Below are 26,169 nucleotides of genomic sequence, written 5' to 3' on the forward strand. Positions count from 1 at the left end.
TAAACTGCATAAAGATTATGTTACACATTTTGCATACAGTTGTGAAAAACTGTAATTTAAGTACCCAAGTCCATAAAAGGGTAATAAACAACTTCAGTATCATCCATATGATTAGTCTAGGGTACTTTTTACAGGGATTTTTTATGCAGTCCATAACAGAAGAAATAGCAGCAGATGCCTTTTAATTGAAAAATGATCTGAAATAAATTTTGCACTTGAAAAGAGAACACTGCATTCTCCATTTATCTGTTTAGCTGGAGAGATTTGAATGTGATATACATGGATTCCTGCATAGTATTTACCATGTTGGGGAGAGCATATCAACAGACCACAGAATGCAGCTTTAAGACCAGATAATTTTTATGTATAGTACCAAAATATAAAATGGAAAGTATGATTAATTTTTCAATTTCTCTCAGCAGATATCTAATAATTGTGCCCATGGACTGCCAAAGGCTCCCATTAAAGATTTAAAATGCAAAGAAAGGTAGAATCAAAAAGATGGTATTTTGGATTAAATAATGTAAAAAAAAACTGTAGGGCAATAGCAAAGTGAAAAGCTATTGGCAAAATAAAAGCGTTGTGTCAACTCTCCTTGAGACAGGTTTCAACATTTACACATCCAACTACATCTTTTTTTGTAGCTGGGATTTAAAATAAAAATCCTTAAAGGTTGCTTAAGCCAGCTGTGATTTTTAAATACATTTTTGGACTTTCAGGTTATGATATGCTTGTTCTCAACAGAGTGATGAAAAATGCAGTGTCTGACCCCGTGTTAGAAATATCTCCATAAATACAGTGGCAAGGGGTGTAATCTGTTATCCAACATTTAAAAACATGTTAGCAAACTCTGTGGCATAACGTTTCTTTCATTAAGTACCAACAGATACAGGGTGGCCAGAAAGCATTTTGCAGCAGCTTCTTGGGAATGTGCTATTTTTGTTAGCCTTGGAAAAAGGGATGCTGCAGCCGTAGTATATAGAGGCTGTCAGAAAGGTCCAGCTGGACTTTTCCTCCCTTTTCTGTACTGTCTTTATCACTTTGCTCAGTTCCACATAATAACATCTTCATCTGAGATTGCTGTGGCACAGGGGAACTGCATTTGTTGATCAAATTTGGCTGGATAACACTGTGATCTCGTATCCTGAAGTGCGGAGATGTGCCTGGAATACGTAAGCATAAAGCTGGCCCCTTGATTGATTGATTCTGCCTGTCACAGAACAAGATAACTGGATCAGTAAATACCCTGTGCACTTCAACTTCATCTATACAATCAAAAGTGAGGGCATCATGGGGCTGAAAAACACCGAGGCATGATGGGAATATCTACATTTCAGAATGATAGCCAGGAACTCGCGAAAAGCGAGGAAGAAAGGAAAAATTTTTTATTCCTCCTTTTCCCTGTGTGTTTGTACACGGAGAGCAGTGAAAAGCACATTAATTTCGGTGTGCTTGCGGTGTGTCTGTGTCTCCCTGGATTTATTTCAGCTTCACATCTGTGTAACGCTGCTGCTGTTGCCAGTGGTGCTAAGCTAGCATAAGGCAGGGGTAAAACAGATGATTCAGACTCTGGATATTCCAGGGAAAGCACATTATTTGGGGTGTCCTGTAAGAAGGTGGCATTTTATCAGATAAATGTAATTAAGTTATGCTCCTGACTTGAGTTGATTTGCTACTTCGGCAAGTCCCAGAACTGTTGGGCTGAGCATCCCAAATTCAAGCTGCAGAATCCAGCTTTATTGTGGGCATTGAAATTGAATATTTAAAGAGAATGAAGAGTGAAGGCACCAAAAAGAAAAAAAAGAAAAAAGGTAAAAGATAACAGGTGGCAACGTTTTAATTAAAAGGCCACACTTTTATCCAGAAAATAGAATATAAGCAAATCAGGCAGGATTTTTGTGCTGTGGTTTTGCAATCCTTTCGGGCTAGAAAATAACTGCCTTATCACAATTTTAAGAAATTCTGAAGACCAGTGTTCCCCTCAAAAGTGTGTGCTGATAGAACTTGTCAGTCCATCTCCAGCCTGGCGTGTCCTTTGTCCTGCCCTGCACGAGGTTTGTCTCTATGAGATGGGGTGACACAGCAAGGAGATGCCTCTCAGGGCACCTTCACCAAAGTGCTACCCCAGCAAGGTGTGGTCACCTGCCCTGTCTCCTTCTCAGTGGGGTACTTGGCAAGCACAAGGGGTTAAAGCCACAGCAGGCATTTGCCAGGCAGAGCCTGCTGTGGTCCTGTGGCATCTCACCCCCAGGTGTGTCCTGCACACCTTCTGGGCAGGGACAGGTGTCCGATCCTCTGGGACCCTGCAGCTCAGGGCAGTCTGTGGTTCTGTGCTCCTCTCACACCCTGGGTAACTGGGTAAGGCAGCACCAGCACTGAAGCAAATCCATAGGCTCAGGGCTGCAAGATCAGGCAATTCCAGGAGCAGTTTATTACTATGCTTTTTTGCCTTTAACTGTTTTTACCGTTTATTATGAGATTTATGTGTGGTGTTTAATCTGGCACTTCTGTTCAGTGCTTCATTTGCCTAAGACACAGGTAACACAACTGCCTGTAAAGCATTTATATGATTGCTTCAGACACCTTGGAAATGTGAGGGTCTGGAGAGATCCAGAGCCCTGTGGTGGTAACTGAAGACCTCTCAGGCCATGCCATGCTGCTGCATAAACCAGCTTAAGCAGAAAACACTGCCTGTTCTCCTGTTTAAGTATTCTTCTGCATCTAGGACCAGTTCTGTCTGGCTATGGTTTCAGTATATGTATTGCTCCCAAGTACAGCACTGAAAGGATTAAATGGTTGACTGGGCTCTCTAAACTATAATTGTCTCTCTCTGGATTTTCTGGCATTCCATATAGTGGGGAAGGTTGGAAACTGTGTGATCAGATATTTGCTTCCTTTCCTTAGCCACGTGGTGACAAAAGGCCAGATATTCATTACTGAGGAGGATACAGTATTTACTCTGGGTTTACTCTGGGTGCAGCTTTCAGCACTTGGTTGGAGTACCATTATTGTATGATGCTGCCATGATTTGCTGGCTGTTTTGGATAAATGGTTGAAGGAAAATTCAACAAATGGTATGAATAGCCTTTTCTAATGTGATTGTGTCCCTCATTTTCCAAGATTTCCTTGGGAATCTGCATTCTTTTTCATCTAGCACCTGCCTTTTTATGAAGAGGATGCTTTTTCTTTTGGACTCTGAATTACTTTGAAGACATAGAAAAGTCTGGTGTGGCTGTGCACCAAAATTACTTCCCTGTTAGAGGCTGTGCATGGCAGGCTTTGCTTGGAGAGAGGGTTTGAGGTTGTCCCCTAAGGGTCACAGGGCTTTACCTTTTTTGGTCCAGCGCATTGCAGCTTTGAACAATTCCTTTCTAAGAAATTGGACACGGGTGAGTTGCAGCGGTCACGTTTCTGTGAGGCTGCACACCTACAGTGCCTCCTGATGAGCTGCCCAGGGAGCTGAGCAGGGCTCTGCAGGCTGCTGGCCACAGCTGGAGGTGCATGGTGGCCCAGGTACCTGCTGTGCTGGGGGCTGTCCATGCGGGATCAAACCTCAGGGCAGGTCTCTGTGCTGTTTGGGCACCATCTGGGAGAGCCACATGTGATGCTTGTTATCATATCTGTCTGCCAGGGGGCTCTGGAGGGGCTGGGTGCTGCCTGCGTGAGCTGACATTCTGCAGCACCGGGAGTGCTCGCCAGATGGACCGAGGTGCTGGAGAGCCTCTGCTCCCAGGGAGACAGAATGCAACTCTTATTTCTTCTATTTCTTACTGGCAGTCCAAAGCAGAAGGGCAGAAGGTTTCTCTTCCAGCTTTCAGCTCCTGAAAGATATAATAGAAGAAATAAGAGTTGCATTCTTCTCACCCAGCAGCTAGAGTTGTAGCAAAGGGATGGGAAGCATCTTCCTCTGTGCTTTCTCTGGAGAACCTGGAAGAAATACCTAAGTCAAATGGATACCTGTAGGGTGTGATGACCAGAAAATTATGTGAGGACTTTGCTTCAGGTTATGGTGGATCAGACCAGGGAGATTCAGCCCCATGGGATATGTCACAATAGAGAAATCTGGGCTACAGGCAGCCCTTGGTGGCTCTTTGCACTCTTAATGTAGCAGTCGTTCTCTGATTTATGGCATTGGTGGAAAGACCTTTGAATTTGTTGGTGTGGAAATTAGCTGGAGCACATTGACAGCTAGCTGTAGACTGTGGCCTTCTTTCACAAACAATATAACACAACTCAAGGAGAGCTTTAAGTTAAGTCCAGCTGTTTAATAATCTATATGTTAAATACTAGCTAAAAATGCAAAAACTAATATTATCTGCAGATTTCAGGCAGCTGGAGTTGTTTTGTGTAGAAAATACGTGGCAAGTGTTTATTTTTAAATGTTGACCACTCCTATTAGGTATTTATGACATTGGAAGCACAACAGAAGGCTAAGAGCACCACAACAGCCTCAGGTTGGCTCAAATTGGCTGTAACCACAACTTGAAGAGGGAGTTTTATCCAACATTAACTGCTGGAAAACTTCTCACACTGCTTCTCAGGGATCAAAAGCTTTGCAAAAGTGGTCACCACTACACAAGCAGTGTGAAGGATGCAGAAGCAATGAAATGTAGGATTTTCAAGTGGCCAGGATCATTCTAAATAGTCTCCTCAGGAGCAAGAGCCTTCCTTTCTGTGTTATGTACCTCTGTCCTTGTTCTTTTCTTTTCCCCAGTCCTTCAGCTGGGTGGGGTGAGAAGAGCAATTTTTAGGCAGTGTCTACAGGGTGTTTTTATGAAGCACCAATGTGAGAAAACTCCTGAATTTGACACAGCAGTGGAAGGTGGGGCAGGTTCATGGCTCTGAGGGTAATTCTGAACCCCTCCACCGTAGGCCTTGTTTTCTTTGGCTGGAAAGTCTGACAGGGCTGACATATTTATGTACAGAGCTAGTATTTAGCTTGGAATTTTACACTTATGAATGATGAACTAAACAGAACTCATTTATGTTTTTCCTTTCCTCTGTAGCTTTCTTTTTTTCCTCTTATTTTTTTGAAATGTGAGGTTACGTATTGCAGACAAGTCTCAACATATCCACCCTGTGCTTGACCACCGGAATTAATAAGTAGCCACATTCCTTGATGATTCTATAGGGATTGGAAGCTAGGCAGCAGAGTTTGCTATGCAAGAGAGTTAATAAAAATTTTCATTGCTGGAGGAAAGCTTATATACAGTAGTCTGTTTGTCCTGTATTTCAACCACCTGAGTCAGAGCCAAAACAGCAATTGTCTACTACATATTTCAAACAGATGCTGAGGGGTAAAAGGAGTGACTAGAATTCTCAGCAATAAAATGCTGGCTCTTTAAGTTCCCTTGAAGGAAGTGAACCTATAAAATTTTTGCTGCTGACTTGTTTGTCCAGTTCTTTGAAGTATTTAACATTAATTTAGTCTGCAAATCATTGCCACCTCAATTTTTCATTGAAGTATCAAAGCCTGCTAAACACATAACCTTGGAGCGCACAAAAACCCCTGATTCCTTTAGCAGATATATTCATTTAGCTGTTACCCATTTGAAAACTTCCTCCTGACTCTGGTGGTGGGGTAGGCTCTAGGTATTTGCAAAGGAAAACTTTTTGAAGAATTTTTTTTCCAATGAATATTAATTTCACTTGCAGTAGGTAATGGTGATGGTGTTCCACTATTTTCTGTTAATAACACCCATTGTGGCTCTGCATCAGAAACTGAGGTGGAGAGCCAGGATGGTTTGATGGAGCAATGGGCTCTGCAGAATTATTAGAGGTGTGGGTGTTGAGGAGTAGATGTGCCTGTCCTGTGCTCACCTCAGGGCAGGAGCTGGGTGACAGCCTCAGGCTGCAGCTCTGGCTGCCAGCAGGTCCTGGCCCTTTTGGGCTGTGCCCAGGATTTCTGAAAACAAGAATGAATTGGTGACAATCCCACTCACGCCAAGTGAAGATGGAGTGTTTCCCTTGTCTCAGATATTCCATTTCCTAAGCAGTCTTCGGGCTCAGACCGGCAAAATGTATGCAAGGGTCTTTTTTTGCCTTTTTGGCAAAGAAATAGCAGATTGTTCTGTAAGTGATGGATACACTGGCGAGTGTCTGAAGTTATTGCTGTGAGATCCTGATCAACAACCTCCTCATAGGGGTTTCTTTTTCAGGGTTTTTTAATTTTTTTTTCCCTTTTTGACTTCTTCCTTTGAAAGTTAAGTTTGTCCTACTCTCCTGGACCTTGTGCCCTGGGGGATAGGGAGGAGAAGCCCCTTGGTCTCACCCCTGTGGGTTCCAGCAGAGCCATGCCCACAGCTGCACTGCTGGGACCCAGCAGTGGCACAAGCAGAGGACATCAGCTGTGAGGGGAAGCTTAAAAAATGCCATCAGGCTTAACTTGGAAAAAAATATCAACACAGAGGGTGTCAATTGAAAACCAGCAGGGTGGGAAAGCTGCTGTGCTGTAGTGGGAATGCAGCAGCCTCAAGGCCCTTTAAATGATTGGTGACACACTAGAGATATTGTTAAATTACCTTTTTTATTGGTTCTGGAGTCTTATGTCTTAAAAGACTATTCTTTGGAAGAAGTCAAGAGAATCCTTATATTTGGTTTAGATATAAACCTGAGATAGAAAACCTGGATGTGGATCTGGACCTGAACTTTTCCAGTGTCTGGGGAGTATTTCAGGCTGGGATTTTGTTGAGAGATCTCTCTTTGCATGTGCTGGTCTGGAGGACTTGTGTGTAGTGTTAAACTGCAGCACAGCCAAGCTTCAGCCAGGGATGTGTTGGTATTTTGGCATGTTTCCCCACCAAACAGGGAAATAGTGAAGTGTTTCTGTCTTAAGGTTGTTTGAAGATTAAAGGGATCATTTTCTATTTTGTTTTCAGAACCAAAAATTGAACAAGAGGATTTACAATTTGTAAATTCACTGATTATATTGAAGAGAGGATCAGAAAGGGTTTGAGTTATGGCAGTAAGCAACAAAAGAAAAGGCTTTTTGCATCTAATTCAACTTCTAAATGTGCAGAACTACTTGTCTGTTTGTAGTTCATGAGTATTATTTCCAGTGTGGAATTCTTCTCATCTCTGTGTTTTCATTGCCCCGTCTCTAGAATCCAGATGGTGGACAAGAGGCTTTTTAGTTTTGTTTAAGGACTTCAGGATGATTTTGAGGGGAATGTCTGTTGCTAGTAGTTTGTAAGAGAACCTGGAGCAAATCCTTAATGAAGGATTGCTGGTGAAACACTTTAATCCAAACACTCTGGTTAAGACTTTCTCTCCAGCCTGCACCGTCCCATATTTTACATTCAGTCCCAGCATGGACTTCCTTTGCTGAAGGTCCCATAGGTAAGCCACGAGAGCAAAATATACTACAGGGCCTCATACCAACACTTGGAGTGGGAAACTTTAACTGTCCAGCTTAATTTTTCATGGCTGTAGAACAATAGCTGAGATTGTGTTGAGGGTACTGGGACAGCCCCATTTGCCCTGCACAGGCAGCTCTGCCCCCTTCCTGGGCTGGGACCAAGCTGTGGCCCACAGTGGCTGTTTTTTGAGGCCCATGGCTGTTTTTCTGCTGTGCTGGAGGGAGATCATCGTGGTGGCACGTTCCTGCCAAGGGGAGAGGGCTGAGCACAGCCGTTGCCCGCGGAGCCGCGTTTTGTATCTGCCTGCCGGGGAGCAGCTGCAGGCGAAGGAAACCAATAGGGATAATGGTGATGCTGAATGGGAAGAGAAGATTTTTTGAACCTGAAAAGGGCTGTTTATGTATCATAACCCCCTTTTCACTGCTGTAAACCCTTTGAGAGCAGCCTCCTCTTTGCTCTGTGCAGCACGGAGCATCCAGGTTGGCTCCTCCGTGACAGCGGCAGCTCAGCGCAGTTTTTGTGGCGCTGTGGAGGAATGGGGAATATTTCGAAAAAAATCTCAACTGGCCAAAAATATTCAGCATTTTTCAATTCTGTATTGATACCTGAGCAGCAGGCTGGCATCTACAGAGTGCTGAAATAGCTGTGAATTGGTAATTACGAATTACAGCAGGAGATCAGTTCAGCTTAGTGTTCCCAAAGCCTGAGAGATCAAAAGGTGCTAGTGAGAAAGGTTAAAACATCGAGTGTCAGTGAATGTGCCAGGCTGCCTGAAACTTAGTTGCACTCTCTAGTTTGTAGCTGAATTTTGTAAGGGGAAAAATTTGAAAAAAAGAGAATGTGGATAACATTTCTATTGAGTCATGGGTATTGCCAGGAAAATAACAAGGATGTGAAGCAATTGCTGGGGTGCTTGTAGGTTTTTATATTTTTCTCAGTTTTATCCTTTAGTTTACCTAGTAGAGCAGTAATTAAAGAAAGGAAAGCAGTAAGAAGCAGCAGGAGGGCAGGATTTTTCCTGCTTGTTTTTCCTTATTTTTTTTTATCAAATGCAGAGCAATACAACCATTTAATTTTTAAGCTGAAAAAAGTGCCCCTTTCCCTTTTTCGTACCCTTTTCTTCCCAGCTGTCATGTACAGGAAATGACAGTGTCAAATGATATATTTGTGTTTCACATTTCAGCCCAGTCTGGGGGGGTCAGTTACCCCTGGCCCACATAGTCCCAGGCTGGTATCTCCCAGGCTTTTAAGAGCATCAGTAGATAAGGATCGAGATTTTGAAGCAGGAGATATCAAGAGAATCAAAGGATTTCTGAGCACGCATAGAGGCCAGGCATCACCTCCAGCTGTTCAAAAGGTCCCTGGAAGAGTGAAGTTAATCATGAGAAGAAATGATCCAATTTTAAGGTGGCAAAAACCTCCTTTGCTTTTGCCAAGCTCTTATCCAAGGAGGAGGGCAGTCTTTCCTGGAGAGCAACCTGTCTGTCTGGGATGTATCTAGTAAAAATTTGAGATCTTTTTCACCACTTTTCAAACCCTTTCACCAATTCCCCAGATTATTGGCAAAATAAGGGTACTGGCAGATTCCTAATAACTCTCTTTCCCTTCTGCATCAATTATGTGTCTTTGTGAGGCAGAGCTTTGAGTCAGCTCTCCTTCATTTCGCTCTTCTGGTGGCTCCCAGGGGAGATGGTCTCTTGGTAATAGGAGCTACCTCAGTTCAGAGAAGAATACAGTTTTGTTCCCTTCTCGAATGACACATGACTATCAGGCATCTCATGAGTTCTCTGAGTGGGCACATGAATTGAACCTTTTAGGAGTCTGGGTGATTAATGGCCCTGGTGGGTAGGAAGCAGACGTTCCTTGCAGGTCTGGGGGATCTGCCTGGCAGAATTAAAAGCTGCCTTGGTGGTAATGCCCTTTTACCCTCCCGAGCTCCCCTGCAAACGTCACCAGTACTGCTCAGAAAAGGAAGCAAAGTTCACCACAGGGCGGTTTAGGGGATTTTTTTGCTTTTGTTTTTGTTGCTCATGTGTTGTTGTGTGGGTTTTCTTACGGAGCAAGCACAAGAGATGTTTTAATTAGCCATGGTAGAATTGCTTTTGGCTTTATATGATTCTGTTTATTAAGGATCCTGGGCACACTGACATGGCTGTGATCCTTGTGTCTCAACCTGGCTGCTGAGGCACAGTCTGTAGTGCTGCCGGTGTCTGTGGATAGGGCTGGATCCCCGTGCCAGTGTCAAGTGGGGATTTTTTCCTAATATGGACAGTAGTCCACAAGCAACTGGACGAAGTCCATCAAGCTAACGTCGCCAACAGCCAGTAGAAAGTTTGGCTGTGCTCTACTTGGACCAGCCCTGAGCTAGAGACCAGAAGGTAAAAGGGTTTTTCACACCCTCCCTTGACATCTCCTGGCCAGTGTTGATGTACTGAAGGCACAGCCCCGGGGATGCTGACAGGAGGTGTTGCCTGCTCACCACTTCCCTCTGCAAATAGCTGTACAGTCGTGGCTTTTGCAGAGTGAAGCTGTTTTGTTTTGCTTTGTTTTGTTTTCCTCCAGAGAAAGCTCAGAGAGGGAACAGAGCGGGCACTGGCATGCCTGTCTAAACCCCTTCCTTTTCTAATTTTTTGGAACATACTCCTCTGTTTACCTTCTGGCCCAATATTGATGCAGTGCAAGTGTTTCCACTCACAAAACTTCCACTTGTCCTAATTTTGACAATGTGAAAGTTCTGTATATTAATTCTTATCTGATTTCTCGGTGGATTGCACAGCCAGTGCTTTAAATGGGCACTGGCAGCCCTTTCCTGGTCAGCAAGAAACAAACTAAGTTTGTTTCTAAGGAAAATATGTGAAGCAAAGGGGGAGGTTTTGTTGGTTTGTGTTGGTTTTGTTTTTTTCTTAACATCTTGATGTTCTGTATTAGGCGTAGACTGTTTTTAAACATGAGCATGTGTTACTTTTCTTTGATGTTTTTCACGAAGATTCTGTCTTCCACTTTTAACAAAAGGCTCATGTTCCTTTTAGGCTGTTTTATTCTGCTAATGATACTGCTTACTCAGATAAATAGGTATGTGTGTGTGTGTGTGTGTACATTTTAAAATGTAACATTCCCCTTCAACACACCATAGATACATAACAGAACTGATCTTCTCTAGTGATCTCCTGTGCCAGAATTTTCATGTTTTGAAATTAAAATGGATTCTCCTTATCTTCTCATAGCCCCTTTGATCCATTGCCTGTGGGTGCACAGGGGCACTCAGGACAGAGGACGGGGAAGCTCCAGCTTTGCGTGGCATCATTAGCTCTGCGGCATTAGCAGCATCCCTGTGAGGAGCTGGCCGTGCTCCCGGTGTGCCAGGAGAGCAGCCTGCTCCCTGCACCTCCCCTGTGCTCCATGCCAGCTGGGATTCTCCCCCTGGAAGGGTCCTGTGTGTTCCTGCTGGGTGTTCCTTGCTCTTCCCTTCTGCTGACCCTGTCAGTGTCTCGGCAATGGGAATTCCCTGCTTTCCAGATCTGTGCCTTCCTCCAGGTAGCACATAACTCCAAGGACTAAACTTGGAGATTAAACCTGGGTTCACCTGTGCATCCGCCTTTACCTGTGCTGAGAGTTTGTCTGTTTGCGGGTTTTTTTTGCCTTTAATTATTAATTCACTCCAAAGTTTGTGATTTGTATCTGGTCACAACTAAATAGCTTGAGCCTCTCTGCCAGGGCTTTGCATGCAAGTACTGTCAAAACTGTTCTCAGTGATGAGTCAGTTCCTTTTTTTCCCCTCTTTTTTCTTTTATTTTAATGACGAGTATGCAGTTAGTGTACCCATTAGAGCGTGCTGAGGGATGGCATGGAAATGAGGATACACATGTGTATGTATCAGATGCTGAAGAGCAGCATTCGTGTTATAAATATAGCTCGGCTGTGTTCCTTCTTACATTTCAATTTTATAATCCGTTCCAGAAGATTTGGACAAAAATACTGTAGTGTAAGAGAGCATTAGTTTCTGGGTTCTTCAAATAATAATTCTTAGTAGAGAAACTAGTAAATAAAGCTCTGAAGATGGGCAAGATGACATCTTCCCTAGTTCTAGGAATTGAACTTGAGGTATGGATTTATGCAAGGTAAAATAAAGGACAAGTGGAAGCAGGAGCAAAACTGTATGTTTTATTTTTTTAGTTTATTGCTAAAATGTATGAATAGTCCGTTTTTGTTTGTTTTATTGGTGTGATTATATATGATCTATCTTTACATGTATACTTTTTAGACCTGGTGGGCCCACTGTGATTAAATGTTTGCTTTGAATACGTGTCCAGGGTGTTAACTTTTCACAGTGGAAAGTTGTTAAATTCATTTTTATACAAGGGGGAGGGGGGGAAGAAAAAGGGGGGAAAAAAAAAAGAGATTGTTAAATGTATGGAAACCCTTATTGGCTGAATTATATAACTGAATTCATTCAACATGCTCGGTGTATCTTGTTCTCCTTTCAGTATTGCCACTCTGTTCATCACCCCTTTTAGTGCTTTAGGCATATGGTGTGCAGTACATCCAGGGAAGTGTCAACAATATGGCATATGTTATACATACTGATCTTGATACACCGTAGAAAATAATGGGCCTAACTTTAAAAGGCACGGTGCTAAGAATAGAGCGTGCTGCAACATGCAGACAGTGAATCCGCCATGAATGTCATGTTTGAAGACAAAAAGAGCTGTATTTTTCATTACTTTTGTGGCTTGGTTTGTGTCTTGGCGTTGCTGCAGATGAGAAAATGACGGTGAGATGAGTGCAGGCGGGATCTTCACCCGCCTGATGCTGGAATTCCAGGCTCTGTGGAGACCTGGGGGCCGGCTTGCGCAGGGGTCAGTGTGGGCAGGAGGGAGCAGGGAAGGCAGGGAGCTGTGGGACGTGCCCACCAGTGCTCCAGGGCTGCCCCTGTGAGCCAGGCTGGGCCCAGCAGGGGCTGAGCTACCGACATCCATCCCTGGGAAGAGGGATGGGGACAGGGGATGTCCGGGTGCGCTTCCAGGAGTCATTAGATGGTCGCATTAGCTCACCACTTAGCTCTGTCTCCACGCTGTAAATGAGCCTGCACAAGCAGATTGCAACGCTTACATTAAAACCACACTGGTGGAAATGAGTCTTTCCAAAGGCTCTTCCAAGGATCTGCCCATTAGGATCTGACTGCGAGATCAGGGCTCTCATCTGGATTCGCAGCAGTAAAATGAAGATGAAACGCTCTGTTTCTCATTTCTGGATCCTGGACTTATTCAGCTCCCCATTTCACAGGGAATCTTTCGTCCCAGGAACGTTCATTTCTAAATTAGGAAAAAATTTAAACAGGGACCTTTAGAATACTCATCCTGAAAATTATTCCAGGGAGTTTCATCTTCAAAATAAATGATTCATGCCATCATATAGGTGTGTGTATATCTGTATGTCTGCATTGCTGTTTATTGTGCTGCACTGGCCTGGCTCGGGAGCTGTAGCATCTGAAGTGCAGAGAAGCAGTGACTGGAGAAAGGAATATCTTCTTTTCAACAAAGACCAAATATTTGTCTGTTATCTCTCTGGCCGTTGTAGTGGTTCTCAATATCTGCAGAACTGAGCAGATCACCACGCGGATAAAACAGCGCAACAAAATATTTATTTTTAAGCTTTGTTGAATGCTGAATGTTTGGTGCAAGTTTATGAGGGTTAAACATTAATAGCAGATGTTGTTAATGAATAGAAGGCTTGAGCCAGCTTCTGAGACCTTTGAGTTAGTACATGAATTTTCTGGTTGATGACAATACTTGTAACATGCCTAATTATGAAGTAGTGTTCTAATCAAGCCTTGAATAACTGAAGAATTTCCCCTCCTCTTTTGCGGTTATTTCAGTGGCACACACAGAGATCGCTTCAGTGCCTGTGCTTATTCTTAGTGATTTTTCTTTTCTTGGAACATTCATTGAGGTTTTTCCCCAAGAAGCGTTCCCGCTGAACGTGGCGCGCAGGCACAGAGGGCGACACGTGCACGGCGTGTCCCCTCCACCCCGGCCCCACCAGCGCCTGAACTGGTGCCAGCCTCTGGAGTTGTTGTCCCAGTTTGTCACACTTCCAGGTGAAGTACGTGAAAGTGATTATAGGTAATAAATATCTCTTTTTTTTTAACTTATTGCAGAGGCAGTTTTTCCCCTGTTAATGAGGGTAATTTGACTTGGTTGAAGGATTGCAGTTCTTAAGAATTAATGCAGCAATCCAATTCAAAGATTTAAAGAGATCTAAGATTTTTCACAGGTCGTGTGCTAGTGAATGTGCTCCTATCACATAGCAGCTAATGGACTTGAACAACAGTCTGTCATTTACTGTTACCTCAGTGTATAGCAGCTTTGCCCTTGATAGCGAGTATACTTTCCCAGCAGTGCAGGTTATTTAGTAGTGCCGTGTATTTGTAACACTTTTAAGAGACAGTATCCGATTTCTAACAGCCCTAATTACTGGATAAAGCGAGGTTACCTTTCTGACTTTCTTAATTATGTGTTTGGATCCTAATCTGTGTGAGCCTAAAGTGGTTTAGGCTCTAATAGATGACTCCTCAATTTTTTTGGATTTATCTCTGTGCATACACATCTATAAAATAATTTCTGTGTTGCATTTTCCCTGTATCAATGCTCAAAGGTTAATTCTGTAAATACCAAAGTGTTAGGCACTAGTCGCCATAAGGTCCCCTTGTTTTTAGGGATGCATTATTACCTTTTAACGGTGTTTTGTAATGACTTATTTGTAAATGCTGTTGGAAATGCTCTAATTTCTTGATCCTATTATGTTCCTGGATATGAAAAATCCTATTGTAAGGTAATTAGAAGGATTCTCTTCTATTTAAATGTGTGTTCTCTAGACAGTGTCACTCTATACTCTGCACACAAGAACCTTTGTTCCTTAATTAGAAAAAGGACTAGAGCTCATTAATTGTGGGTACAAAGTGATGTCTGCTCAAATGGAGAAGCAATAATACAGTTTAAATAATGATTGATCCTACATTTTAAGTCTAACACTATTTCGTACTGATAGTGATAAATAAGCAACATATAATGCAGGTTGCGAAGCAATGTGTGGAGATTTTTATTGAAAAATCTCTTTTTGCAAGGATAAACCTGTGTCGGGCACAATAAATAAAGGATGGATGGTACATACACAGCGTCTGCCGTTTAGGAAAGTCAGCATTTGTCAACAGAGCGCTGTAGCAGTAGCTGAGATTCTGGAGCTCACTCCACCCCATACTTTAGAAAATGAAATAATTGTGAGAGCTGTGCAGTCAAAAGCAGTTTGGATCTTGGCCTTACAGAGCTATTATTGTGATGAAAAGAATATTTTAATTACTGCTCACAAACAGGATGAGTTAGAAATGTTTGAGTATTTTGCAGGGTGTTTTCTTTTGGACACAGCTGTACTTTGTTCCCTGACTTTCACCATCTCCCTGCTGTCCCCTTGGGAGGAGAAAGATGAACTTGTGAAGTTCAACCCAAGACCCTTCACCAAAAGGCTTTGGTTTATGTGGTGGCTACAGAAACAGGGTGGGCTGAGATGTGCACTGCAGGGTAAGCTCCCAGCAATGGCCCTTCCCAAAATTCAGGAGTGTGTTGTGCTGAGCTTGGCTGTCCTGCTGCCCAGGTGGGATGCCAGGATGGTGCCTGTGTTTGGAGTTTGGTTCTTGTCAGCTGAGGCTGGGCTGGGCAGAGCAATTCATGGGGGTGATGCCCCTGTGGCGCCCCAGCCTGCAGCTCCATCTCCTCCACAAACCCAGCCCTGCCCCTTCCTCTCCTTGCCCCACCTTGTGTCAAAGACTTAAGAAAGCCTGTCTAATTTTTCTAACCCTAATGAAAACATGCATTAACAAGGCAAACCTTTCCCATATGAAGAACAGGAAGGTTGGAAGATGAGGCTTGATTTCCTGCTGTATTTCACAAATCAAAATGGTTAATGCTAGACCAGCGTGTATATTTCACTCAAAGCACTGAAAGAACCCCAGGAAACATGGGGTTTCTTGGTATCCTTCTCTGCTGTATTCCTCTTGGTGAGAAAGAAAAATAGTTTTTAAAAGATAAAAAACCTGTTCTTCAATTGACTATGCAAAAATCTTATTGCAGTATTTATTCCAAACCTGCACACATAATGTTCAGTGAAGGAGAAAACAGCAAAAAACAGTTGTTGATGGACTTAGGCGAGAACTGGATTAAATAAGCATTAGTCTACTGAAGCTGATTACAGGAATATGAAAATGCAGTATCTTAATGGTACATATTTTCATGTGGCAGCTCAGTTGCCTTTCATTTTGCAGCTAATATGTCTATTCTTATGAGTCATTTACTTCTTTAATTACCTTTTGCAGGCAAGGCACCATGGTATATTAATGTGAATGATTTTTACTGCCAGTTTATCATACAATGCCCCAGAAGTTGAAAGGCGTAATTGACTTGGAAGAGCAGCTCATGAAGGAAACAATATTTAGTTGACAGTTTTCCTTGTACTCTCTGTTGACGTTTATGAGTTTACACTATGCTAAAGGAGTAATAAACACAATTTTCTTTCAATAACAGGAAAGAGTCGCTTTTAAAATACATTTGTGGAAAACAGATTTGTTCATTTCTTGAATAATATAAAATAATGCGTTTTCAGTGATGAGATGTATATAAGACTGTCAATTGAATTAAACCTCGGAAGGTGCCTTTATAACCTGCCTTAGAGCGTTAAAAGATATTAGGGTGCATATGAATCAAATCAGTTAGATGAATATTTAAATTATACACAGATTTGGATAAATCACATTCAGATATGCATGTTAGATTATTTGCTGGCCTTCTCTTGCCGTGCAGGGTGAAAGTTTGAAGTGAGAATGTGAGGGACACAGTCTCTGTTTCTGTAGATGGAAGAACTCTCATCAGAAAGCTCCTGATAAACCCCGATTAGAGGATTATTGCAGAAACTTTCTATAACTTTCCTAGAGCCAGAGGCTTGAGGAAGGTTTAAAATCAGCTTTGCAATCCGTCAAAGTCCATTTTCTCCTGGAATGCTACTTTTATTGAAATGACCTTGTCAAATCGCAAATTCTTTTTCCCAGGCATCCCCAGGACCGTGTGCAGGTATGATTAATCATCCCATCCCGCTTTAATTAATTTAAAGGCGCCCATGGCCGGGGCGGGAGGAGCCGCCGGCTGGCGAGGGCAGCGCTTCCCCGCTCGGCTCGCAGGGAGTTAAACTTTTCACAGTTTTCCCGATTGTTTGCAGTTCAGCCCTCTGCAACATAATGAAAGTTTTCGAGCCATCTGTTGTTAAGCTGGCGGTGAGCAAGGCCAGTATATCCAAACAAAGTGCTGGCCTGCTGTAAACTGAACCTGTCAGTTTAGCATAGCTGCGCTGACCTCCCCGGGCGCGGGGCAGCGGGTACCAGGCACTGGCTGCCTGCTCAGCTTCCAGGGGAACTTCTTGGGGGGACCGTGTTTACTTTTTCCACTTAGCGTTCCTCCCACAGGCTTGGACTAGTTTATACTAAATCTTTAAATTGACTCTGTTCTATTTTTTTTCCCGCCCCTCCTATTCTGAACTTTCTCCTTTTTTCTTAATGTTTCGGGCCGTGCAGAAAAGAAAAAATCTGTCAAAACCCCACAGTGGCTGGAATTCGAGGTTTTAAGGAGGTGATGGGTGAGGGGGGGGATGACACAGGACAACAACTTCTGTGATTCTGTAACTCAGTGTGTGCATGTGTGCCGGCGAGATTCTCTCTCAAAAGAAAAAGGCATGTTCCCAAGTATCCCAGCTTGCTTTCCAGCTCCTATTGTTCCCTTTGTTCTGTATTATTTAAGATCAGTTACTCATTTGCTTCAGAGGATTGGGAATAGCAGGCAAGGTAGAGCAGAGCAGCCAGCATCTATTGTCTTCCTGGGAGCCACAGTTGGAATCCAGAGTGGCTGGAGCAGCCTCCCTCCTGCTTCTGTTTGCTTCTGTTCAAGGGGTTGGTAGCTCCAGCAAAAAGTACTAGAGAATTTGAAACTTTTTTGAGTGTAATTGCCAAGATCAGATTGGAAGTGCCCTTTATTTGTAGGGCTGTGTGGCAGGGAGTTGCTTGCCTTTCTTGTTCATATGAAATACGTGTTAGTTTGGCTTCATCTCCTCTGCCTCAGTGTGTTTGTGCTTTTCCAAGTCTTATATCTCAGACTGCCTTCCCTTTTTCCTTCCTCCATAAATGTTATTTTAATTATTCCTTTTTGTCTGGGATGCAACACATGTCATTTCTCAGCTGGTATTCACTCAATACAAGTGATTTTAACTGTTTTTTTAGGACTGGCAACAAAACTTGAAGTTCCTGTGCCAGGAAAGTGACTATTTGGTATTACCTGTTTTCAGTGTTTGTTTTTGGGACTAGACCTACAGTAAATATCTTTATGCTACCGCTGCTGCCAAACTCAGTCTTTGCTTTCTACACTTGCGCTGTACCTGCTCACTGGTCTCTGGCTGGTTTCAAGTGTGTTTTACTTACCTCATGATTCTTGGAAAGCAAGCCTGATCGTCAGTGACCCCGAATGCTGCAGTTCTCAGTCAGGAGGAGTTTTGCCTGAGGAGGAGCTGCTGAATTTGTGCCGTGTGTGAGACCAAACTGCGCCTTTGCAAAAGTGCGTTGTAGCTTAACAGCGTGGTGCAAATGCACTGGAAGCTCTGGAAAAGCAGGAAAAGCTCTAGAAAAGCAGTGAAAGTACTTGGCCTTTCCAGAAGACCCTTCCAAGGACTTGTGCCAGTGCCCACCAGAGGGTAGGAGTGCCCAGGGGTTGAGGGGGAAGGAATGTGACAGTGGTGAGAAACACTCAATTTTAAATTAAAATGACTGCACTTACGAGGAAACCCCATCCAGCTCTAATCTGTTTGTAAGGTGACTGACACATAAAGTGCTTTTTGTTTTAAGGTAGAGGGAAATGCATTCAGGATAGAGTTTCTGGTATAAATGTCAGGTGCAACGCAGTGCATGCTCACTCAAAAAGTCAAGCAGATAACCTTGGCATTTAGGGACATTGCCTTGTATAAAACGAAATTGTATTTTGTTTTTAAAAAGGAGGACTACATTAAGAGGTCACCTATTAGCTGTGTTTTTGCTAGCTGTCTGAAACTCAGCTCTACTGTCTATTAAACTCAAACCACTATGTAAACATTCCTGTGTTGTTCCTGGTCTCTACAATGGCCAAGGGGATCAGGTTTCACCTGCCTGCACATCTTCAAGCAATTAAAGCAATTAGCTTGAAGCCATTTCACATTCAAGGTCTACTGTGACATTCAAGTCCAGAAGAAATCTAGGGGAAAAGGAAAAAGAAGAGTATAAAAGGCTGCTGTGCAGCACATGCACACAAATAACCTATGAGGGGGTTTTGGACTTTGCAATAACTTCCAAATGCGGTCAGGAGGCTTCACAGCAGGCAGGCAAAGTTGCTGCTGAGAAAGGGAAAAGATAAAGAAAAAACACCTAATGATCCTTTAAATTATACCCAAGTTTTGCACTGGGAAGGGAGGGGGAGGAGAGAGAAATAGCAACATGACTTGGAACGCTATTTGTGTGAAATAATACAGCGTTGGCCTTATTTACTGATATTTCTCCTGGCATGGACATCATATTTTTCTTCTCATTTAGGTGGGGATTTATATTTGGTGTTTACATTGTAAAACTACACTCACTCTGGCTAATGTATCCCTTACAATGACATTCAGCTCAGAGTTTAGTGATTCCAGCAGTAAGTCTTGAAAGCTGCTATTTTTTAAAAGGTTGGAGCAGATTAGTGGTGACCTTAAAAGATTAAACTAGTACAGTTTAAAGATAAATAATCAGCCTTTAGCACATTAGATAGCTACATAAGCATGACAGAAGGTGACTTTCTTACAACAGTTTCAGAATCCAGGCAGCATTTTTACATTTGAAACTTGACTAAGGCAGGGAACAGTGGTTTGCAGAAAGCAAGACATAAACTGATTGCACTACTTCAAATTGGTTAATACTGTTTTAAATCCACAGTTTTCCTGTTGGTTTTATTATTGAGAAGAGGCTAATTTTAAAAGCTATGCCTGCTGCAAAAGAAGATCTTGCTTTGCCGTCCCGGAGGGTGTTCTTAATCAGAAATAACCGCAGGCTAAATTATAATGTGGAATCCTGCTGCCCTTTAACCTAACACTGCTGCTCGTTCAGTGTTTGTTAACAAATAGCTCTAAGTACAAAATTGTTTGAGAATTACTTTTTCATTATATTTGCTGACTTCAATTAGAATAAGAAGCTTATTTGGGGAAGAAAAATTAAAAATGTATGGGTTTCTAGAGAAAGTTTCAGCAATTGTTTCCCGGCAAGTGTCGCCTTCGGAACATAACTGCAGACTCTGTGGCACACGTAATTCAATTTAAATAAAATTACCTTCTGAATGAATATTTCTGCACCAGTGGCAGAGGCAGAGCTCAGGAGCATCCCAAGACTCAGCCCTTGTAAAGATGAACAAGCTAAAATGGTGGCAGGGGCTCAGGCCAGGGCCCCTTTTGCACCTTGCAGGGGGATGCAATTCCTAACGAAGAGGCACCAACTCCCCATCCCTGTAGTGTTGGGGAGGGCTGGGCTGTAGATGCGAGTGGCACAGTGTCCTATTTTTATTTCACTTTGAATAACACGTAATTGAAACGTACAGTCGGCAAATTAATTGGTGAGTTGAAGGTAAGAACTGCTGAGTTAGTAGAGACAGCACCAGCCCTGTTCTTTTTTTCCCCTTAAGTTTACATGCTGGAGCGGAAACGCCGCGGTGCTCAGAAAGGAGGTGATGCCTCTGTAAAGCAGATCTTTCCAATTTTATTTTTTTTCTAGCTTAGTCTTCTGTTTCTATGATCTGCCTTTTGAACTGTTTTTGTGGCTGATCAGTTCCACCTAATATGTCTCTTGATTTCTGCTATTGTAATACTCAGACGACATGCTGTTCTCTTCATTTTTATAAGCTTTAGATGCTCCTGCCTGTCATACTCTGGCGGTTTATCTTCAGCGTCTGGATTTGCTTTCAGACTTGCATGTCTATCAAGCTGCTGTTGCTTTGAATGTGAGATCAAAAGAAGATGAATTCCAGTAAAAAATTTCCTTGTATGAAGAAAAGATTGGGGGCCTATGTAAACATCCCACTGACAGCTCCCAATGAGTTATTTTAGCAGAGCATTAGCACCCAGAATGACAGACAGTCCAAGACTACATGCTAAATAACAAATCAGTCCCTTCAGTGGCAGCAGCACGTTGCCACAACAGCAATACATTTTCTAAAGGAATCCTGTTCCTCTTTTTTATTGAATATGGCTGTTCGACTGCTCATCTCTTCACGAGCTGCCTTTGAGTGCCAGCCCCAGTTTACTTTTTCTTGACAATATCTGTGTCATGTCACCAATATGACAGCAGACAGGGCTTTGATAATTGGGTGGGGAGACGGTTAGTTAGTCATCTCCAGTTAAATAGGTAGTTTGTTTTAGGGAGGGGAAGGAGACAGCGAAGGAGGGGTGGCATCTGCTGGAATGCTGAAGTTACACTTTCGGAGATGCCGAATGCAAGTCCCTGCACCCAAGACAAGCTGTGTTTTTTGGGCGGTTGTTTATATTTCAGTTCACACAGAGAAAACAGCTCTGCAGCCCGGCCAGCCTCCCGAGCTGGTTTCCAGAGCAAGTCACAGCACTGTCGAGGGTAGGAACGTCAAGCTTGGCTGGACTTCCGTGCAAATCCGAATTTGCCTAGATACAGAAGCGAGGTGTGCTTCTGCCTGCTGTTTGGTCTGTTTGGGGACATAATTAGTTCTGCCTGTTTCTGCTCACAGATAGGGGGGTTTAATAGTGTGGAGTCACTAGATTTTTGTGCCGGGTGGAGTGCTAATCTCAACTTTGAGATTACCTGTGAGCTCCAGCTGATCTCACCACTTCGCAAGGGAAGAATTAGGGAAGGAATGCTTTGCGGTTTCTTTGTCATTTAGTAAAAGCAGAGGTTGCTACTGTGGAGGCAGAGCCCGGTGGCTGCTGCGAAGGGCAGTGCTCCAGCGTCTCCCTCCAGCCTGTGCTCCGGCTGCACGGCACTTCCTGTTTATTCAAACATCTTTTTACCATTCTTCAGCCCCCGCTTCACAGAAACAGCCAGAAACATCTCCAGCGCGAAGACGGAAATCTAAAGGCAGACAGTAAGAGCTCACTCTGTTAAACTCTTCATTTTCTCTGCGAGCGCTCAGAGGAAAGGAGCGTGCAGGCAGGGCTGAACTTTTAACGCGCTGCCTTGCGCAGGCAGCTTGGAGCACAGGAGAGGGGAATTGCTTTGGTTTGATGCAAAAGCAGCCAGTTCAGGTTGTATATGGCAGTGTTGACAAGGGTGGGGTTTTTGGCATGGCTTTGGAGAGCTGTGGCAAGGGCCGAGTCCTTTTTTGGGGTGCCTGTCTGTCATCTTGTGGTGCTGCCCCTCTGGCACAGGAGCAGCCATGTGCCACTGTCCCTGCTGCTCGCCGGGTGCTGCAGCTTCTCTTTGCAGAACTGCCAAAAATACCTAACAAACAAACCCCTCCAAGAAAAGGAAACATTGCTGCTGCTCTGGGCAGCACAAGTGGCGCAAACCCACCGAATGGCTTTTTTGTTTTCCACAAATTGTTTGCATGGTGGCTCTGGCACCACATGCGAACCAGCCTCGCTAATATTTGTACCAATTTCATGCTAATAAAAATCAGGCTGCTGAGACAAGCATGGCTATTATCTCATTCATATGACTATTGTTTAGACCTGTGGTACTACAAAAGGAAAGGGAAAGCGTGCTCACGCCGGGTAATGGTTGTTAACTTCTCACGTGAGGGATTTTCTCTGCAGTTTTTCAGTATTAATGATTGTTGTATGAATGGTCTTCAGGGGTTGTTGGAAGATAGTGTAGATCCTCTAGGTAATCCATGTCACAACACGGATGCTGGATTTTTTCCCCTCTGTTCAAGTGACTTTAAAAAACTGCTTGATACTTCTCAGTGATTTCTCCCCCCGCAGAAGTCCACTGAAATAGCAGGTAACTTTTTTGTTTTGGCAAGCATTCGTGGTGCTCGTATAGTGTGAAACATAAGAGAAAATGGAAAATATGCTGCCTGCCCTGTGGAGAAAACCCATCCTCCTTGAGGCTTTTCCTGCCTCTCCAAGATCCAAATACACTTTAAAATTTTAAACTGTAAACCCCCATCTTCCTAGAAAAGAGAGTGAGAGAGAGAGAAATCAAGCTGTGTGTTCAGCCAAACCGCAAGTACAACAAACATATTTTGAAAATATATTGCTAGTCTGGCTTTTTAATGTTCAGAAGTTGTTCTACTTTGCAGAAAAAAAAAAATGGTGTTTGCAACTGCCTTAAGGACAATTTGTTTAACAGTAGGAGTAATTTCATGGGGAAAATGGAAAGAGTGACTGAAGTTATTTACTCAGATGTTAGTGTAGGTGTGGGGCAGAAAACTCTCTGTGGGAACAGTGGGCTGCTTTTCTTGGTATCTTAGTCTATTTGATGACCATCAAATTTCCCAGCTCACTGGTTTTGTTTTTTCTGGATGGCATGTTTGATTATTTATCAGAAGGGAAAGGGAGTAGCTGAAGCAAATAAACATGTGACCAAGCTGTGTTTTGTTTTCCACTCAGAAGGCCATGCCCTTTAACAGATATACAGAAAATAATAAACGTATTGTTTTATGATAAAAGGAAATTATGTGTATCATTTTCTTTAGCAAGACCATTAACCCCTTGTGTTCGGTGGTCTCCGCCTTCTGGCAGCTTGTTGGGCTTGCAGCTGGGAATTAAAGGCACTTAAACCCCCCTCTTGCCTGGAACATTTCCATGGATTACTGCTCCAGCCCTTTGGATTTGCTGGATTTATTGCGTAGTCATACAGCCCTGGTCATCTCCCCGGTCCTACTTGGGGTGTGACCGACTAAATGAGAGACGCTTTGAATTTTCAGAAGGGTGCTGATTTCCAAAGAAAACCTTGGCAGGAGATGCTGGGATCTTCCAGCCTCCAGTGCTGGTGTCTGTGCAGCGTGAGGGGTTGCAGCTGTGTTTGGTCCGTTACAGACAGTGTCAATTTATGGGATTCTCTTTTAAATGCCAGGTGTCTAGCATGTAGCATGTAGTATTTCCTTTATAATACCAGCTTTGGACAATATTCATTATCTTCCCTGAAAAAAAAAGAACAACAAAAAACCAACACCCTATAAACTAAATCACTGTCAGGAAGTAAAATACAGGTTTGCTTCATCTCCGGGAAGCATGTTGCATGCTTTAGCTGCTTTTATGGGATTAAAAGAAACAAGTTAAGACTGTCATGCACATGAAAGGAAACTGAGATGTGGTTTGCTTCACATTGTGCAGGTAGGTATAAATTTAATAGACTGACTTGCTTTCAAAATCTCTCTTTGTCTCCCCGAGTCGCATGTCAGTTCCAGCGCGTTGATGAGCGCCGCGGTCCGTAATAGCGCCTGACTGCCATGGCCCCGCAGGTGCCACATCCACAGGAGGGTCCTCCTCCTCCTCCTCAGGGATGCAGGGTTCCTCTGAGGAATGGCTTCACGTCGAGAAAGGGAAAATTTGCCTGACATTGTGAAGTTGTGTTTGAGTCTGTGCATCGCTGGTGGGTCTGGAGGTGGATGCGTCACCTTCTGGGTGCAAGGGGGTCAGCGCTCCCTGGAGAGCCCAAGTGGATGGCAGGGGCTGGAGCTGGGGGTTTGGGTTTGAGGGAGGAAAAAGTGGCAGTCGAAATAGCAGGGAGAGGAAGGGCTGGCAAAATAAGGACCTGAAACTTAAATGTGATGTAAAGAAGAAAGAGGAAATGAGCAGCCGGGGCCAGGTGACATGGGCAGGGGCTACGCTGGGGTACATGGCTGCCCCCCCCCTGCCCAGAAGCTCCCTGAGGGTTGAGGAGGCTCAGGGTGGGCTGAGGAATGGGCTTTGGGATCAGAGGTGCAGGATTGAGATACCTGCAAAGACCAAGGGGCAGGAGCAGTTGCAGCCTGTTGGACAGGGGAGCTCTCCAGCCCTGGCTGAAGTCCTTGGGCAGAAGCCCATGAAGAACCTGTCCATGGGGGAAAATGTCCTCCCAGACTTCAGCAATTTAAGGTTGTTTGTGCCCTGAAGCGTAAACATTTGTACCTTGATTTCTATTTTTATTTTTCAAAAGGTAGCTGTAAATGCTCTCACAACTATCTCTGCAAGTGTCTAATCCTTTCTTTACATCCTCCCGATGCTCTTGGCCCTGGTGATATCTTGTGACAGTAAGTTCCAGAGAGTAATTATGAGTTGTATATTAAGAAAGGAAAAAAAATCTTTTTATCTGCCGTTTTGTTTCGGGTTTTTTTGGTGGCTGTTGCTTCCTGCCTTCATTCAATGTCCTCTTTCTCTTGCATTATGAGAAATGGCAAAAGCACCAGATGTACCCTCTCAGGCCAAGTCACAACTTGTGTACTTGTTATCATCTCCCCTCTTACTCATCTCTCCCTAAACTAAACACTCCCACCCTTATCAATCTTGCCTCGTATCTGCTGAGCCCTCTAATCATTTTTGTCGCCTCCATCTCAATCTTGCCTATTTTTGCTTTACCAGAATCTGTTAAAATTAAGCTTTTTACAAGCAGTTCTAAATTAGGTTGCGCCACAGAAGTGCAGAGATGTGATTTGCAGCTTTAGTTTTCCATGTTTTGGGCTGTCCCAGTGTTTTGTTTCCTTCATTCACCCAGCAGCAGCAGCGAGTGTCTGATGGAGCGTGGTGAGATGTCCACAGTCAGGGGCTGTATTTCATGGGCCTCTGAGTACAAGTTTGTCATGCAGTGTTTTGGAAAACAAGCTTAAAATATGTTCCCTGTTTTGTTGACCACACAGGGAAGCGCGCAAGCAGCTGTATGCAATATACTATTTATGTTGTAGCAACAAAAAGGCCTTCTTCCTTCTCCCCCCCCACCTTATCCCTCTTCTCTTCTCTCTTAAAAAATATGAGAACTTCCCGTGCTTTTGACATCCAAGAAAAACGCGGCTCAGCAGTGAATGCTCCTCCAAATATTCAAAGGTCTGGTTCACTTTTGCATAAACACAGTAGTTCAGAATCTGATCTCGAGCCTACAGAAATGAGCTGGAAATCCCATAAGATTTTTTTTTTTTTCATCACTCAGGAACAGTTCAGTTCTGGTTCAGTTTGAACAGGGAGCCAAGATTTGTATCCTTTCTCATTTTACCAGGATGTGTTGGCCCATCCCTCCTTTCTTGCTGGTACAGACCGCTACATGCTGTGAGTCTTGGCATGCCAAAATAAAGAGAACCATTTTTAATGTTTGGGAACTTTTTGCCAGATACTTTTTAAGTGGCTTTGATGAGTCCTGACTGTGACTCTTTAAAAGAAGGGACAGAAGGTGTTTTTGTGGTGTAACCGCCTGAGGATCTCATTTATGCCTCAAAAAAGGGATTTTTGTAGCCATTTTCCCTGTTGTAGCTGCTTCGGGGTTTGCAGGTTCATGGTGTTGGCTGAGGCTGATCTCTCACCCTACTGTCCCTTGCTGCCTGCTCCCTTCATCCCTGTAGTGTCTCCAAGTATTGAAGAAGATACCTCACCCACCTTTTCCCTGAAATTGTTGGAGTCCATGAATAAATTACAAAATGGAAATTGGTTTATTTTGGAGGCAAATTCTGTTTTCCCCCTGTGTGGTGCTGGGTCCTCACAGGCAGGGACCTTGCCAGCCATGGAATGGGCTGTGGGATGGCAGGGCAGGGGCATGGAGTCCACTCATGCTCCCACTGAGGAGTAACCTCAGTGC

General features: G+C 43.5%; 1 protein-coding gene across 12 annotated transcripts in view; it reads left to right on the forward strand.

Annotated features, from left to right (window-relative positions):
- The window catches only part of FOXP1 (forkhead box P1), a 371,464-nt gene that overhangs the window by 230,132 nt on the left and 115,163 nt on the right, over positions 1-26,169 (forward strand). Inside the window, exon 1 of one of the 12 annotated variants that reach the window (XM_064723628.1) lies at positions 21,514-21,547. The exons of the other annotated variants lie outside the window; for them this stretch is intronic. The gene's annotated coding sequence lies outside the window, so the exon portion shown is untranslated. Of the gene's footprint in view, positions 1-21,513; positions 21,548-26,169 lie in introns of those variants that run through there. 12 annotated transcript variants of the gene reach the window in all.

This window comes from Zonotrichia leucophrys, chromosome 12 (genome assembly GCF_028769735.1).
Source record: "Zonotrichia leucophrys gambelii isolate GWCS_2022_RI chromosome 12, RI_Zleu_2.0, whole genome shotgun sequence".
Lineage (NCBI taxonomy): Eukaryota > Metazoa > Chordata > Aves > Passeriformes > Passerellidae > Zonotrichia > Zonotrichia leucophrys.